The following is a 16,662-nucleotide window of genomic DNA, read 5'->3' on the forward strand; positions in this document are numbered from 1 at the left end:
GCGAGAGGGCCTTGGCTGGTTTTCTGCTGGTTCCTGAGATTGGGGGGCGGTGGTGGGGGGGGGGTCGCGCCTCTCTTCCTCCTTTGTATGCAAGCCAATTAAAGGAGCGCCGCACTGCCCCCCCCCCACTACGCGAGCCAATTAAAGGAGCGCTCGCGTGGACCCCCCCCCCACTGCCCTGGCCGCCACGTGGGGCCGTGACGGCACCGCAAGGCCCCGGCCAATGGGAGAGGCCACGTGGGCGCGCTCCAATCATTAGACGCGCACACGCTAAGCACGTCATTAAGCCCCGCCTGATTGCCATTAAGGCGTATCTCGGCCACGTCAATCAAAGTAACGTGGGCTCGGCACCACCCACCCCCCCAACCCCACCCAGACACCCGCCCCCCTCCACCACCACCACCACCACCCTCCACCCCCCACCACCAGCCTTCTCTTCCCCTACCCCCCACATCCTCGCGTTAGCGAACCAATGTAATTGTGGCTAATTAGGAATAATTCCTGCGATCTTGCGCTAATTAGGTTTGATTGTCTTTCCGGAACGGGAGAGTTTTGGGGGGGTTTTTGCAGGTGCTGCTGCTGCTGCTCTTGCGGAGAAATGCAACCGAGTGGTGTTTGTGTGCGTGCGTGCGTGAGCGCAAACATTATTTACATAAGCGTGAGTGAGTGTCTTGTTGTCGTAAATCCACGGCGGTGTTAGATTTAGCACGAGTGATTGGTACACACTTTATTTAGCCGGGACAAGCACTGTATTTGGCACTTAGGGATTGAAGCGCTTTCGCATCGTGATATCTTGCATTGAGAACAGACCGAGGGTGCCCTGCCAGTGAGAGGAATTCGTGGTCATTTCGCAAGTCACGGAAACCGCCTCCCCCCCCCCATCGAGTGAGAACCACGTGGCGCGAACACCGCCTCGTTCTCTTTGTGTGCCATGGCCCAGGGTAAAAGGCGCAGCCCTGCAACTGCTGACTCGTGCCACTGTTGGCGGAAGGGCCTACACGAGCGAGAGCTCTAGAGAGGCCCTCCCCATCTAGAAGTTGGTTGGTCCACTCTTCCACGTTGTCCAACACGTCTAAAGGGCCGTCCATAAATGACGTCACGCACCTAGGGGGGAGGGGGTCAGACATTTGTGACGATGTGTGACGAGGGTGGGGGTGAGAAATGTGACATCACATCGAAATGCCCAAATTTAAATAAATATAGACAAAACACGTTCTACTTAATTAAAGAGACTTTTTAATAAATGTTTTCTCCTACAACATCAGAGTGCAGCGCCATATTAAATACGTACTACAATGACAATCGTTTAAAGCGATTTGAAGCATGTTTTATATATTTTTTTTTTTTGGGGGGGCAGAGCTTTGTGACGTCATATTTGAGGGGGGTCTTTTTTGTGACGCCGTGTGACGAAGGCCGGGGGGGGGGGTCAAAAATCGTCCAAAATCGCGTGACGACATTTATGGACGGCCCCTAAGACGAGAGTTGTGGGAAATACCCACACTTTAGCCCACCACTCACGACCTGCCGGTTGACTCACCGCGATTGTTATGCTACTGCTGCGTGGGCAGAGCCAGGGGGAAGGGGTGGGGGGGTTCAAGACACTTGTCACCATTGTTCGTGCCGGGAGATCGAAGGGGGCGACCTCTGATATTGCAAGCACAGCGTGGCAATCATTAACAACCAACGGCATCATCCCTCCTAGAATTTGGGTGGTATCGCCTTTGTTTAAACACAATATATGCATTAACGACACAAAGCGTTGCGCATGTAAATGCAAGGACGCATTAAAATTACAAATGTTATTTTTTTTTTCCCGGCGAACTAAATTATGCATTGTCGTTAAATATACAATGTGAGATTCAAACGCAACTTGTAAAGTTGACACTCAATGCGGGAGGGATTCAGCGTGTGGTGGTTGGTATCGCGTCCTGGCTTGCCGATGCTTCAACGCAGCAGAGGGCTTTCAGTGCGTGGCGAGGTGGCTGGCACCAACGTTGACACCACGAGAGAGCGACCATTATTGAACGCGTGGCCCTGCTCCTTGCGGGGTGAGACGTCGTTGTCTTCTTCCCACACACGCGCGCGCTCACACGCCATAAAAGTTTAGCCCACAAGTCACACAAGACCCCGTTTATTGCATGCGGTTGGGCTGCTCGGATTATAATATATAATCAGTCTCCACGAACGTATACGCTGTGCCTCCTCTCCAGTCACATCCGCTATTCTTTACAGATCCCCAGACTCGGGCAGTGAAAAGTGAAACACAGACTTACACCGATACATCTCGATTTACAGAGCGACCCAGAGACGTACATATTTGAGCCAAGAGTCCCGTTATTGCATGCGGTCGACAGCTAGGATTGTCTCTCTCCATGAGCTTATCTTTTTTTATTCTGTGCCTCTTCTCTCGTCACATCCACTATCCTCACATCTCAGCTCCATCGCAACATCCCATCTTCCCCGTCGGGCGCCCTCTCGCCCTTCTGCCCTGCACCGGTGGCAGCTCCACAGCGCTTCCCGTAGCATCTTCTTTGTCCCTTCTCAACACGTGGCCAAACCATTTGAGTCTCGCCTCCAAATGTCACCTCTCGAAAATTGTAGTAATCCCCGCTAAGGCTATAACTTCTTCATTCCTCCTCCGTTCCCTGAGATATGTACCCAACATCCAACGCAGCACTTTCATCTAAAATGTTATACAACTATAGCAGGGGATGGTGTTTCATAATGTAAAACTTCAGCACGTTAATCCAGCCACTGATGAATGAGGGCCACCCAAAGCTATGTCGTTGGTGAAGGCAGGGAATATAGTCGCGGGAGTAGCACGGTCGGCTGCGAAAGAACTTCAACATATAGTACATTCAACAATGTAATTTTCTGCGCTACTCATTGCTGCCCACCACAAGGCCACTAATCACCCCCAACCTGTAAGAACTTGCTGTGTGTGGTGGTCGCCCATCCAAGTACTATCCAGGGTCAAGCCTGCTTAGCGACCGAGATATGTCGAGAATGGGGGCATTCTGGGTAACATGGTGAAAGGAAATGCATCTTGTCAACACAACCAAAACACGGGAATTCACTTGGCGTTTTTGGAGTTTGAGCCAAGCCAGTGTACCTATTTCGCCCCTGTATCATGCTTGGAATTTCACCAAGGTCTCTTTTATCTTTAATCCTCGAGAAAAAAAAATCGTGTATATTTTCGATGTTGGGTATACCGTATAGGAAAAAGGTACAGCCCTGCAATCTATTGCTCACACGACTGCTGGTAAATCTTGACTTAAAGCTTTCGTGACTGCAGGAATACATATTCTATGGGTCTTTCGGTAAAGCCACGTAGATATAAAAAAAAGCTGTATTTTTTCACTTGCTTGTGTTGCGATCGAAACGTCGTGATATTTGTATTATTTTTCTATCTACGTGGCTTTACCGAAAGACCCATAGAATATGACTGCTGGTAAGTTGAGCCTCCGAAAGGGGGAGCACCAGAGACCCCCTCTAGCGGGTATATGTTTTAAAATTACCCATTCATACTTGCTTACAACTGGGGGGGAACCCTTTAATGTCGCCGAGTGGACAGAGGCGGGGGCATTTATGAAACCTGTTCAGTCAGTGTGCTTGCTGTTCGTCACACTACGGCAGCATCCGTGGGATATGCGTTAGCAAGTTTGGTTTCGCATTGTTGTTCGCCTCCCGCGTTGTGCTTCGCTCGCTTCTAAATACCGTACACCATCCAATTCGTGAGCACTCGCCTGAGCAATAATTCACTGAGAGCTTTCGCTTAAATGTTTTGTGTTGTGACATTACACCGCGCTTGCAGAGGGCATGTTCAACACATTCAGAGGGGCTGTACGCTGCCTGCGACTTATTTAATTTATATTTTTAAAAAATATATAGAGTTTGTGCTGAAGTATTTGTATTTATGCTTTTCAACTACTTTGGATAACGTCTTAAGCATTATTATTTATGACTGCCCATTCGTACGTGACAAAAGGGAGGGAGGGGTCACTATACATCTCTTGAAGATGATCGACTATAAACAAAACTTCAGCTGTAAAGTCGTGTTGCTAGTGTGGGCTGTCCAGATCGAAAACTGGCCAAATTCATCATCGATGCGCCTATATCTCCGAGACATAAACCAGAGCAAAACGGACTACATGTACAGTATTTGAAAATATGTAACACACATTTTGCTTTGACCCTAACCCACCGACTCCCCGTGCCATTATGTTAATGAAATACTTTCGAGGACAGAAGCATGTTGAAAAGCGTTACATAATCCATGACCGATGGTCAAAAATACGCCGGAGTGGCAATCAAATAATGGAATGCGTCCAAAAACGTACGTACAACCATGGCGAAGGAGCGATGCAATCAATTCCATGTGCAGATGGACTGTTATTACAATCGCATGTTCGTGAGAGGAAGGTCGCGGCTCGGGGAGGCCTTCATCCAGAAAAGGATTGACCATGGCTGCTGATGATGATGATGAGCAGGAATACTTTTTACCCAACTCGTTTCATTAAGGTCCCAATACCCCGTGATGGCGTGCCACGGAGGGCGTGCGAGTAAGCATGCCACGCGGTCATCTCATCTCGAGAGGTTGCGATCCCCGGCGGTGCCGATGGCGACAGAGTGGTGGAAAATTACAGCTCGCTCGCTAACGTAGCCTCCTCGTCTCGAGTTGGCGGCTCCAGACGCTTTTGGCGGTTTGTGAACAGCGCGCACTTAATTGTTGCCGCTGCAGAGCAACAATGGGCAAGTCTAGTGACTCATATTCTTAGGTTTTTTCGGTAAAGTCACGTAGGTAAAAAAATAAATTAATAAAAGTAAATACTTTTATTAATTTTAAAGTAAAATACTTTTATTAATTACAAATTTTTACCTACGTGACTTTACCGAAAAAACCTAAGAATATGAATCCTTGCAGTCACGAAAGCTTCAAATCTAGAATTAAGTCAAGTGACTTTCTAGCGCCACCTACTGATCAGTGAGACCGAACCCACACGGTCCGTATGGGGTTGGCACGTGAAAATCTGCAACTTGTTTTGTTGTTGTTGGTGGTGATGGTTGTTGTTGTTGCCAGGGCTTCATTCATTCAACCGCAGCTGTCCAGGACTGCGGTACGGAAAGTATATTCCCCTGTCGGCTGTTGGCTGTGGGAGGAACTGGGGGTTCGGGCGTTGAGTCAGTTGAACACTTAGGCTTTCGACGACCAATATTATTCATAATAAAGATTTTGGGGGTTAGATTTAACCCCAAAAATACCCTCTATTGTGGGGGTTTGGATATTGTTATTGTTAGGGGGTGGGGGCTCAATAATATTCTACGAAGAAAACTCAATACGTTCATGAACTATACTGCCCTGTAAGGGAAATTAATATATATAATAGGGCCTAAATTAAGTTCTGGTTGTACGTGTCCATTCCATTGTAAAAAAAAACAATGTATACCACTGGCCTAACACACCCAGCATTAATTTGAGCACAGTGGGGAAAATGTTGATATGTTGCTCATCAAAACATAAGATACGTGTGCAAGCAGCAAGATGTAATAATAATAAAATTCACCGGGGACGTCGCTGAAAGTTTGTGTTTTGAGTGTCTGGGCTAAACGCTGAAATGGGGAATGGCGATTGAATAAGGCTGAACTGTGTCACAAAGCGCAGCGTCGCAATGGTTATGGAGAGGTTTGGGATTTGGGTGTTTGCAAGAACGTTCAAAAGGCATCCAGGGGCACGGGGAAACGCGTGAATGGAATGACTCACAGACACAATCAGAGAAACACAGCATCAGGGAACAACAAATAAAAGCATCTCAATAATTCAGAAAACAAAGCGGATTTTGCTATTTAAAACCCATTTTTGCCTTTATACAACACTTTCTGAGAATAGTTATGCCGTACTTATGACTACATCTGCATATATGGATACACTTTCGCAAGCCGTTTTTTTTGCAATAAATAAAGAAGAGTGGTGGTGCAGTTGTGAACACACTTTGCTCGGAACCAGGTGAACTGAATTTGATTCCCACTTACAGCTACCATCAGTTGTAAACCGGTGCCTCTCTTCTACGACTGATACGGCATGGAGAGGCCTTTGCCTAGCTGTGGATTGACAAAGGGCAGAGCATTGTAACTGAGAGAGGCTGAGAAAGTACTCCTCTGTTGAATTTATTTTCATGGCAATTAATTAGTAGCAATTGGACCTCATTTATCTAAGTGGAAGCCACCAGACATTCGCCAAATTGTTCTGTTTTAATTCCTATGGGGGATATTTTGTAGGCAAGTTTCTGTACAAACAAAATTGAAGATCCATCATCTGCATCCACAACTGCAACACGCTGAATAATAAATGAATGTGCCACATGTAAGCCTATAGCTGATCCGAGGGCATTGTTCCATTCTCTTCTTAAGCGCAGTGTATGTTTGGACGAGCCTAATTTACTTTGCATTGGTATGGCTTGAAACAGCCAGTGTTGACCAGGTAGGGTACATTATATATCTATCATCAGATGGTTTATTATTATTGCAGTTGCTTGTGTAAGTAAGTAATTGACGTCTTTTTTTTCTTTTTTAAAAAACGTTGTTTTCTTACCAAAGAAAAATACAAAACGATCGAATGGCAATGGTGTGTATAATGATCAATTCTCTGTTCCACAAAGGCCTCTCCATGCCCTGTCAGTTGTAGAAGTTGTTTGACCATACTTCACGAGGTTATTTGGCAAAGACAGGCCCCAGTTAAGATATGGCTACTCTGCTGATGGTAGCTGTGAGTGGGAATCAAACCCAGTTCACCTGAGCATAGTGGATTAACAACTGCGCCACTGCTCATGTACGCTATACGGTATAACTAGCAGACTGCTTTAGAAGATCGCATAGTGACCTAATCTGGCACATTTTTATCAAGTAAAGTTGAATTCCTAATTCTCGGCCACAGCTAACAACATCTGTAGCAAGTGATATGTGAACTGGCCCTGGGCAACTCCCCCACCCCCCATCCTCCCAGCCCTTTACTTACCAACGTGGTGAAGTATAGTCAAACGACCCTCGTGATCAATACGGCCCGGGGAAACCTTCATCCAGCAGTGGATTGACGATGGGTTGTGAACTGTTATTTTATTACTACTACAATATTTACGGCGGTGCCTTCAAATGCCGACGGACGGCATACGCGTGGAGGCGATTGGACACGCACACAGCACACAAACTGGCACACAATTTTACACTTGGATAGTTCATAATTGTAAATGTCCTATATCTTCATTTAAAATTCATGCTCACGCACAAGCAATTTGAGTGCCACTTTAGCCTAAGTCTCACTACCTATATCTCTGGCAATAAATCTGCACGTTGTGCTCGTGCTGCACATTAACACCTTTACATTTGTTGTTTTTTAACTGACGAGGATTTTAAAATAAATAAATGGCAGGAATAGATTTTTTTTTCCTATTTGCTCAAGCAGCAAAATGAAAAATAAACAAATACATTGCATTTTGACGCCAATGTTGACAAACCCTCCCACAGCAGCAACCAGCTAACACAGTCGTAATACTCCTGGCAAAATCCCAGTGCGAGATGCAGCACACTATCTGGGGAAGGAAAACAGCTGATAGTGGCAGGAAGTGGGTTCAAGTCATCAGTGGCTGGGCTTTAACAAGGGCTCTTGCAAGGCACACTAATGGTATCTGCAGGGACCAGTGCTGCACATTATTCCATTGTCTACTCAAAGATTGCTGGAATGGCAAATGCATCTTCTTTTTTTTTCTATCTCCCTCTCTTCCCCTTCCAGGTTTATGGTCAATACCCATTACGCTCTGAATAGCTGGTAAATGGCAAGGCTTTCCTTTTATTTTGCAGCATTGCGAATCGCTAATGCCAGTGCTATTGGCATATGCTAAAGCGCATTATTAAATAATGTCTAATGTCCTTGATGTAATAATAACAACAGTTTCCCATTAAGCCACTTGCAGTTTGGTATTGACCAGATGGAATAAATACTCCACAATTATACACGCTTACATGTTATATTAATACAAATATCGGCTTATAGGATTATGGGACATGGGAGGCGGGTTGATGGAAAAAGGAAAAGCTGTAATTGTCAAAACAAAAGTCGCTTAACTTTTCAGGACACGTTTAAAATTTATGTTTAACGCAACTCACAAGTGCTGTGGTTTGTGCCACTGGGTCCTGCTCCGATTATAGGAGCATTCCACGGTCCATTGAGCACCAGCGCACACGAGAGCCAACATCTTGCACTTGTGATTAATGGCCTGGCAAACATGAGACCAGAAAAAAGGTCACCACATATCATTAACTGTTGTATAATTATATCATCAATAATCATATGGAAAAATCTGGTGGTTTCTTTTAGCCTCAATAACAACGAATATGGTAATTATTATGGCATTAAATGATTACCATACTAAGTGAACAAAAAAAAACCCACACCATATGACCTCATCGTAAAAATCTAACAGCCCTGCTTTTTTAAAGTTGCTAGAGCCTGAATACGATTGGCGGTCGCCCATGAGTTACACCTCAGCTGATATGATCAGCTGGTGGCATGCCGGATAGGACACCCTTGGCTCGTGCTTAGTGAGGGCAACAGAGCTGCAGCGATGGGAAGCGCCGCCGTGAAATGATGAATTTGCTCAGAGCGTCAGGCCGCACGTTTATCCATCAGCCGCTTGCCAGTCAAGCGCAACTTTGCCAAACAGGGCAGTTTATCCTCACCCGGACGGTGTCATCTACGTGGCTAAATAAAGATCAATTGCTGATTTAGGGTGCACTTTGGTCAGTTATAGGAGCGGTCTTCACTGAAGTGTAGAGCGCTTTCCTCCGACGAACCAAATCCTCACTTCTCAACTTACAGCGAGGAGTTATGCTCACGCCAATAAGGAAAAACGCGCAATAATCCCATCAATAAATATTTATTTTGGCGGTAACCATGAACATTTCTACCTTCTAGTGTAAAATGCTGCAAGGAAAACAAAAACCTGTGCTTAGCACAAATAAAATGCCCTTTGAATCCTACAAGGGCATACATATATTCCTGACTCTTATGGTGGGTAGCAAAATATTAAGTAGGTGGGTAATTTTTTCAGAGAAAACCCGCCCCGGCATGCCAAAACAAACCACGGGTACCGCGGTAAGTTGGCTGCATTACGGGAACAATTAGATCTGATAGAAAGCGGGGGTTTGAAACCATCAAATATTACACAGGGTGTGCTCTGCTCAACGGTAATCCATTGCGGTCACTGATGAAGCGAAAATACCCCCCTGTGTCAGAAGCGGCAGAGTTTGATTATAATCTGAGAGCAGAGTGCAGATGGTATGGGCAGCTGTCTTGGCTGCATATCAAGCAACATTCAGGATATCGGGAAGGACTGGATATCCAAGGTGTCAATATCATTGTACCAACTCTTACCGATGCATAACATGTGGTTGGTCCGCTTACTCCACGTGACCAGTGGAAGGTTGAAATGTTAATTTTGCTCCGTGATAGATATCGCATGGATGCACATGAGCATCCGCATTGTAATTTATTGAAATGAAATCAAATATAAATAGCAAAATGTGTGTGCACTTCTAAATATACAAACAAGATATTGAATATGTAATATCTGTAAGATACAATTCACGAGATATGATAATAAAACACCTATGTTTGCATATTTCAACCCCATTGCCAATACCGGTGGTTCATTATATATATATTGTATGTATATTTAACATCATTAAGCTAATTCCGGCAGGTGGCTGACGGAATTATTTTTTTTGCCGTCAATATTCCGACCACGCTGATGGAAATTGCGAGCGGTCGAGCCAAAAAAGTAATTTGGTCGATTGGGATTATTGGGCTAAACTTTCATGATTCTGTGCACTGGAGCGCGACTCAATTTTAACGAGCCCTCTGCCAGAGTGGAATGACTAATCAGCTATGGGAATAAGACATCTGTTATGCTCTCTTATGCTAACACTGTCTGTCTCCGAAAGAATCGATTGAAGGAGGGAAAAAAAAAAGAATGGGGGGGGGGGGGGAATACAGGGTCAACACAGTTCCCGACAAATGGCTTTGTCAAACACAATCAATGTCAATCTTTGAAAACTTTTTTTTATTCCCCCACCCCCTCTTCGTTCGGTTTTACCCTGAGAGGTTTTACTTCACAAGAGTAGCGAATATTCTTTGGCAGTAAAATATTAACGGCGGATGTTAAAACAGTTGTTAAAATTGTAACATGCAAAAATTGTAACATCCAATGCAAATGCCGTCGTGATATGACTGTTAGAACCCCTTTTGTTTGGCCTGTGCGGCTGAATTGTACGTTGTGCAACGGGGGGCGGGGGGGGGGGCGGGGATTTCAAGTGTGCCAGGAGTGGAGGGAAACTAATTGTACACGGAGGAGATGGAATGCCGGGAGAAACGTGTGCAGTCGCCCTACAGCGGTACAATTAAACGGCCTTTGTGCTCAGCATACGAGATATACCGTTAGGCCTCCCGTTGTCCTGCATACAGCCTGTCAATTTAAGTCATTTATTAAAGGCCTGGAGGCATCGCCGGGGCCACGGCTACCCGCTCATTACACCCAGATCGCCGTCTCCAGAGGAATCATTAAGTCCAATTCGGGTCCATCTCCCCCACCACGCAGATGACAGTAAAGTGTTAGGCAGGGCTTTAATCCATTTCCTGCTATGCTGCTGCCCCTGACTCCCCTGCACCCCTAACCCCTTTCCACCATTGATTATCCCCAACACACTTGCATCTGGTCAAGTCGGGTCCCTGATGGGCAATTACAGCACCGTACGCTTCTGACAGCAGATACAAAATAATGGATGTCATTAATATCGCGGAGAGTGGTAATTTTCGAATGCGGTCTTTTTACGGTACCAAACTCTAAAAAAGACAGCTCTTTTGTCGTGTTTCTAACAGCGGAGCTTCGCGGCTGAAAGGCCCTGATGAAACTGTGCTGCAAACAGGTTGCGTACGGGATAAATACCTGCAATAGCCGCTTATGGTAATGAATACGCTGTGCTTTGACTGCACGTATAAACTGTGCATGTGCCGAAAGGTGCACGCGCATTTTTATTTGCACGTTTCCAATAAATATTTCCTTCAGGAATTTGATTCGACCGAAATGCAATCATGACGTTTATTATGACCTTGCGAGCTCCGAAGAAAAGGCAGGATAATGGTGCTCGAGCAGAGCATCACGAATGGGCCAATTATTGGAAATAAAAATCGTTTGCATTCCAGATTCCTTTACAACAACAACAACAAGAAAACCCAGCGCTTCAATAGGTCGGCACTTGCACGCTTCCGCTCGTACGACGGCGAGCGAGGTCAGCGATTGACCAAGGTGACAAAAGTATGATTGGCAGCGCGAGCACTCTAGGCTCAGGAGACAGCGGTTTTCTGGTGAGTGGGATTTTGTTTGGTTGTTGAAAGTTTTCTTGAAGAAATACGGCCGCAGCGAGCCACTCAACAGCAACGCTCTCCCTGCCGTGGTCTCGCTCGACGATTCCCGGGCCCTTTGTGCTCACACCTCATCGAAGCACAGCGACACAAAAAATGCACGAGTAAGGGGAAGCTCCGTTCGACCACATTAGTGAGCAGAAAAAACATAAACTAACATGAGAATAGGTTTTGCCATTTTTTCTTGCAACAAAACAGGTGTTAAGATGTTAAAACACCAAACTGAAACCTTTTTACAAGGAATCATGTATGCATTAACCACAATGCTTGTGGTCAGAATGCAAAAAAAAATACTCTGATAATATATGCATTGTCTTTGAAACTGATTGGTCCACACCAGAGACAGCTTTCTTTAGAGCCTAGTCTCAAAAGGTGTTAGACCAGAGGACGCCCAAAGGCGTAAAGCACAAAGACAATGCACTATCAGAGAAATGTGTTTGTGCACCACTGCCAAAGCAGCTAACATGTGATTGCATCACACTGTGGGTGTTTCTGAGTTAAATGTGTGCCAGCAACATTTACGGTCTATATTCATAGCCCCCGTAAGAAATTATGTTGTCACGGATAGGGGGGGGGGGAATAAGTAAATTTATGACAATTAAACTGCAATTTAATTAATGCATCAATTATGTGCAACACTAATCTCCTGAAACATATAAAGTTTGTTGTCAAAGGTCATATAAATGAAGCCTCAGGCTGTATTATTAAACACATTATTTGGTGATGCTGCTGCTGCTGCTTTGGCAGTGGTGCACAAACACATTTAAAATAATCAACACAATCATTAATAAAATTACCTTAAAAGGAAAAAGATATATATCATTATGCAACGTTTCAGGCAGTGATCCTTCTCCATGTGCTATCAAGAAGGGTAATTGCGCGGAATGTCACTTATTATATACTTTAGCGTTTAAGGCCACAGTGTCATTGACTAATGTGTTGCATTTGTATTATTAGATGCTTAATGTTTTTGCTGTGCAAGAAGCATTAGTACGCAGGCATAAACCGATTTTGCGATTCGATCGTCACCATTCGGGGATTGCGATGTGATCCAAGAATCAATGTTTTTCATAATTGTGGTGAATGTAGCAGCCTCCAGTTGCAGCGGGGATCATGTGAACCTATTACATGCACTGAGTATAATCGATTCTTGCAAGCACAGTTCGATGCGTGTATTGTGAGCATAATAATCTACATTAATGGCATAATCCTATTAATTTTATAGTGTAATTTCGTGTTACCCCATACTTTTGGGATGGGCTAGTGTTATGTTTTTTCATATGTTTCATACATTTTTGCTCAAGTTTGAAACACCCAATGTTTATTGTCATACTTAAGATGCTTACATTAAAAAGAAAAGCTTTAAAAAAATCCACGAAATCCGGCCTTGACATTTATTGCCATCTCCTGAAAATTTCAAGCGGGGGGAAGAGGTTTTGCTTGCACCCTTTGCAAATCCCATTCAGCTTTGAGCTATAGAAGGTACAACATTTGCATTGCGGATTTTCTGGTGTGGAATTCCATTTTCCTACAGCAATATAAAATATAACAAAAAAAGTATACACTGAAGCATTCCATGCCTGCAATTGAAACAAGATGAATAACGTGTCCTTTTCTTACGTGAAGTCCCATGTGGTTAAATTTGGCCATGCGCATGTGATCATATAAAATGTGTATGGCCAAATCACCAGGTTCTGAAAGCCAAGCAGGCTTGGGCCTGGATTGTGCTTGAATGTACGTATGTTGAACTTCTTTTGCACCGTACGTAGCCAAATCGTGCTAATTCATAATGACATGCCATTATTGAAACATGCGCTAAGTTTGCTTTTAATTGGAGCGCATTGCCATGGGTCATGAAAAGTGGACACCAATGAAGATATTGAAGTGCAAAGGTGCGCACAGACCCAGTGCACATGGAACGGTGGTTCAACGTCGGCATGCTTACTGGGCAGTAACGTGGAAAGGCACGTGCAGTGCATTGCACTGACAGCAAAAAGAGGAACACGTGGAGTAGAGAACACACGCAGGCTAATGACATCATGTTGACCATTAAAGAAAAAGTAATATAAAGAAGGGCCATTGCACAAAACGGTGGCTTTTATATCTTTACATTGTTAGGCGAATCGAGAAGTGCTAATGGGTGACCACTATACAAGACACTGGTGTTGCAGTCTGCTACGGGGCTGCGTGAGAATATCTGCACCTTTTTTTTTGCTTGGTTCTTTCGGTAAAGTCACGTCGAAGGGAAGTAATAAAATAATAAAAATAAAACATGATAAAATAATTATATTATATTAGTATATTATTTTATTATTTTATTTTATCATGTTTTATTTTAATTTTATTTTTATTATTTTATTACTTACCTTCTACGTGACTTACCGAAAGAACCAAGAAAATGAATCCCTGCAGTCACGAAAGCTTTAAATCGAAATATCTGCACCGCCACAGGATGTGCATAAAATAGAGGCAAACAAATCTTTGGACCCCCCCCCCCCCTTGCCGAAATAAATGAAATCTAAATATTATCTACGTTGTCAGCAAGAGGGTATTGCAGCAAAATCGATTTTTGTCCTGCACTGTGTTTTAACGTCTATGCTTCCCACCTTCACCATCCTGAACTGACCAGCATGACAAAAGGTAAATAACGCCCATGACCCAGAATGGCACGAGGATGACCTCATGCAGCAGTCCATAAAAATAAGGTGCATTTATATGTTGCATATGGTAGCAATTTATTGAATCAAAATTTTAATGAATATATTGCCCTGTTTATATTTGGTATTTGAAATATTTGCCAATACAATGCAATTCAATTAATGCATACCAATATAAATTGCATCGCAAAGTACACATATATACATTTTTTGCAACGATCAAAATAACACAATATAAATAGACCATCTGAGCAAACAGGCATGCGGAGAAATATCATATGGAGATAAATGGGTATTCTTCCTCCTTGCCTTTCGAATGTGATCATGATCAAATTCATTGCGGTGAGGTATGACATTAATATTCTGCACAAAAATCAAAGGGCAGGTGATTGCTGTCAGCTTGGCTGCGTTTATTACCGGTGCACGTTTGATGTCAGGGGAATGCCGAGGCATTAATGAGACAGCCGGGTAGCACTGCATGTTCTTTAAAGCAGAAACCATCACCGGTGCCTGACATTCACCGTAATTAGGCTGATATTTGTCAAAGCTTTTGGCTAAATGAAGAACCGGCTGTACCGTAAGTCCTTGCAGAGCGAGGTTATGAAACACGTTTTTTTTTGTTGAAGCCAGATCTAATGAGCGCAGACGGCAGAATAAAAGTTTTTTTTTTTTAAACATTATTAAAAGGAGATATGAATTGTCAACAATAGTTAGTCACAAAGCAAAGAGCATCGGAGGGAAAGACGGGATCTTTATATTTTCATGTGCACACACAACACATGAACGGAACAAGAGGTACATCTGGTACATCACTCGTTCTTTGTTTGTCCACCCTTGCAACGGTTCTTCATTTACAGAACACATTACGGTTGCAGTTTGTCGAGTCTGCATGACTGCCAATAATCATTTGGCTCTTTTTTTGTCATTTTATATTCTCTTTTTGCCAATGTCAATTTCCAAACGCTTGTGCAGAGAGATAGAAATACATTCTGTATTTTCTTAATAATAATTATTAAAACGCTTTTGCCTTGGTGGCCAAAATAAAAAAGGAAATTCAACCAGACGTTATTAATAATTACGTAACAGATAATAATTACGTAAACAGATAATCTGTTTGTCAGTTTTACTTAAAATTCATGGAACACAACTATTATATATTTCACGTGGCTCAACGTATAATAGCACGCACCAATTCGCCACCTACTGACCGTTTCTCCGTGATTCGTACCTCAAGGAAAGATCGATTGCAGTTCTAAGTACATTGCACCGATCCTGCCTGTGACCGAATCACCCGAAAACATTCTCACGAACTAAACATGCTTGAGCGTGGATAACACCTGGGTGGGTTGGTGACCACGAGTGTTTGCCAGGTAATACAGGTGAGAGAAGACTCTGGCCCTTTTCTTTGTCCACAAGGTAAGGTCCTTTTTTTTCACGGCACGGGTCCCACACCTTTGTTCTCGCTGTCTCCCGCAAAGCCCCGAACGCCGCTTCCTGCTCGCTCTCTTTGCCGTCTTCCTGGCTTCCACCCCTCGCCGCACTCCATCTCCACCAACCGTCACCTCTCTTACCCTCACCTGGCTTAACCGTCCCACCTGACGCTCACCCAACCCTCCATCTCTTTTCCCTTTTGAACGTTCCGGCCAATATTCTTGCTCCCCGTGCCCTAACCAATCAGAGTGTGGAGTGTTTGCTCCACAGACTTCTTGAATACTCTGTCCCAGGGATCGTGTGGGACAATCGCTACACTGCCACGGGGCTCTGACGTGGCTAGGAGATAGCAGTATTTGTGGCTTTTCTCTGGGTTCTCCAGTTTTCTCCCACATGAGGCCGAATATTCGTCAATGGTACTGAGCAACATTTCACAATGTAGGACTCACGTGACAAAGAGACTTGAGACTCAACAGAGGCATTTTCTGGTAAATAATTGGCATTGCTCTGATTAAACGAGTTGAACTCTAAACCAATGGGTTTTGTCTTTAAATTATTTCGGCCGAAGCTACCATACCCCGACCAATAATAATAATAACGCCAAATTAATGCTTCTGAACATCTAGAAAATTGGTCATAATTACTTATTTGTTTTAAAATATAGCTGCAAAATTGTAAAGCTGCTTACTCCTTAATAAAGGCCAAAAGATCCATTAGCAGTTTATAATGTAACATCTTGCATTAAGCCCCCTGACAGTAAAAGCAAAGTATGCTGCTTAAAATGCAAATGCATTTCCTAATTGCTCTGCTTTTGATGTGCACCCCATAATAATTGCATATAATTAAAGCCATTTGGAGGTAGACACAGTAATGGGGCAAGACTAATTCAATTTGATGTCAAAATATTACATGCAAGAGCACAACTGGGTAAAATTATCGCCGCAGAAAAATTAGTTGGATAATTTGGAGGAAACATTTACAGTTAAATATTCACCGTGGACTCTGGAAGCATTTCCATTAAGCAAGCGGCAATAAAATGTATAAAGCCATTACGATTTTTACTACAAACTCACACGATGGAAAATTAGGTTTAGCAATGGCTAC

The 16,662-nt window shown here is 43.8% G+C and overlaps 1 long non-coding RNA gene across 1 annotated transcript; it reads right to left on the reverse strand.

Moving 5' to 3' along the window:
* Positions 1-4,953: 4,953 nt before the first annotated feature.
* LOC133343589 (uncharacterized) lies at positions 4,954-15,659 on the reverse strand. The gene is made up of 3 exons (XR_009755266.1): positions 15,580-15,659; positions 8,158-8,267; positions 4,954-5,162 (listed from the first exon to the last, which is right to left on the reverse strand). It is a non-coding gene; the product is annotated as an uncharacterized LOC133343589 (long non-coding RNA).
* Positions 15,660-16,662: the final 1,003 nt, after the last annotated feature.

Source organism: Lethenteron reissneri, chromosome 18 (genome assembly GCF_015708825.2).
Source record: "Lethenteron reissneri isolate LAM-NWPU_2019-01 chromosome 18, ASM1570882v1, whole genome shotgun sequence".
NCBI lineage: Eukaryota > Metazoa > Chordata > Hyperoartia > Petromyzontiformes > Petromyzontidae > Lethenteron > Lethenteron reissneri.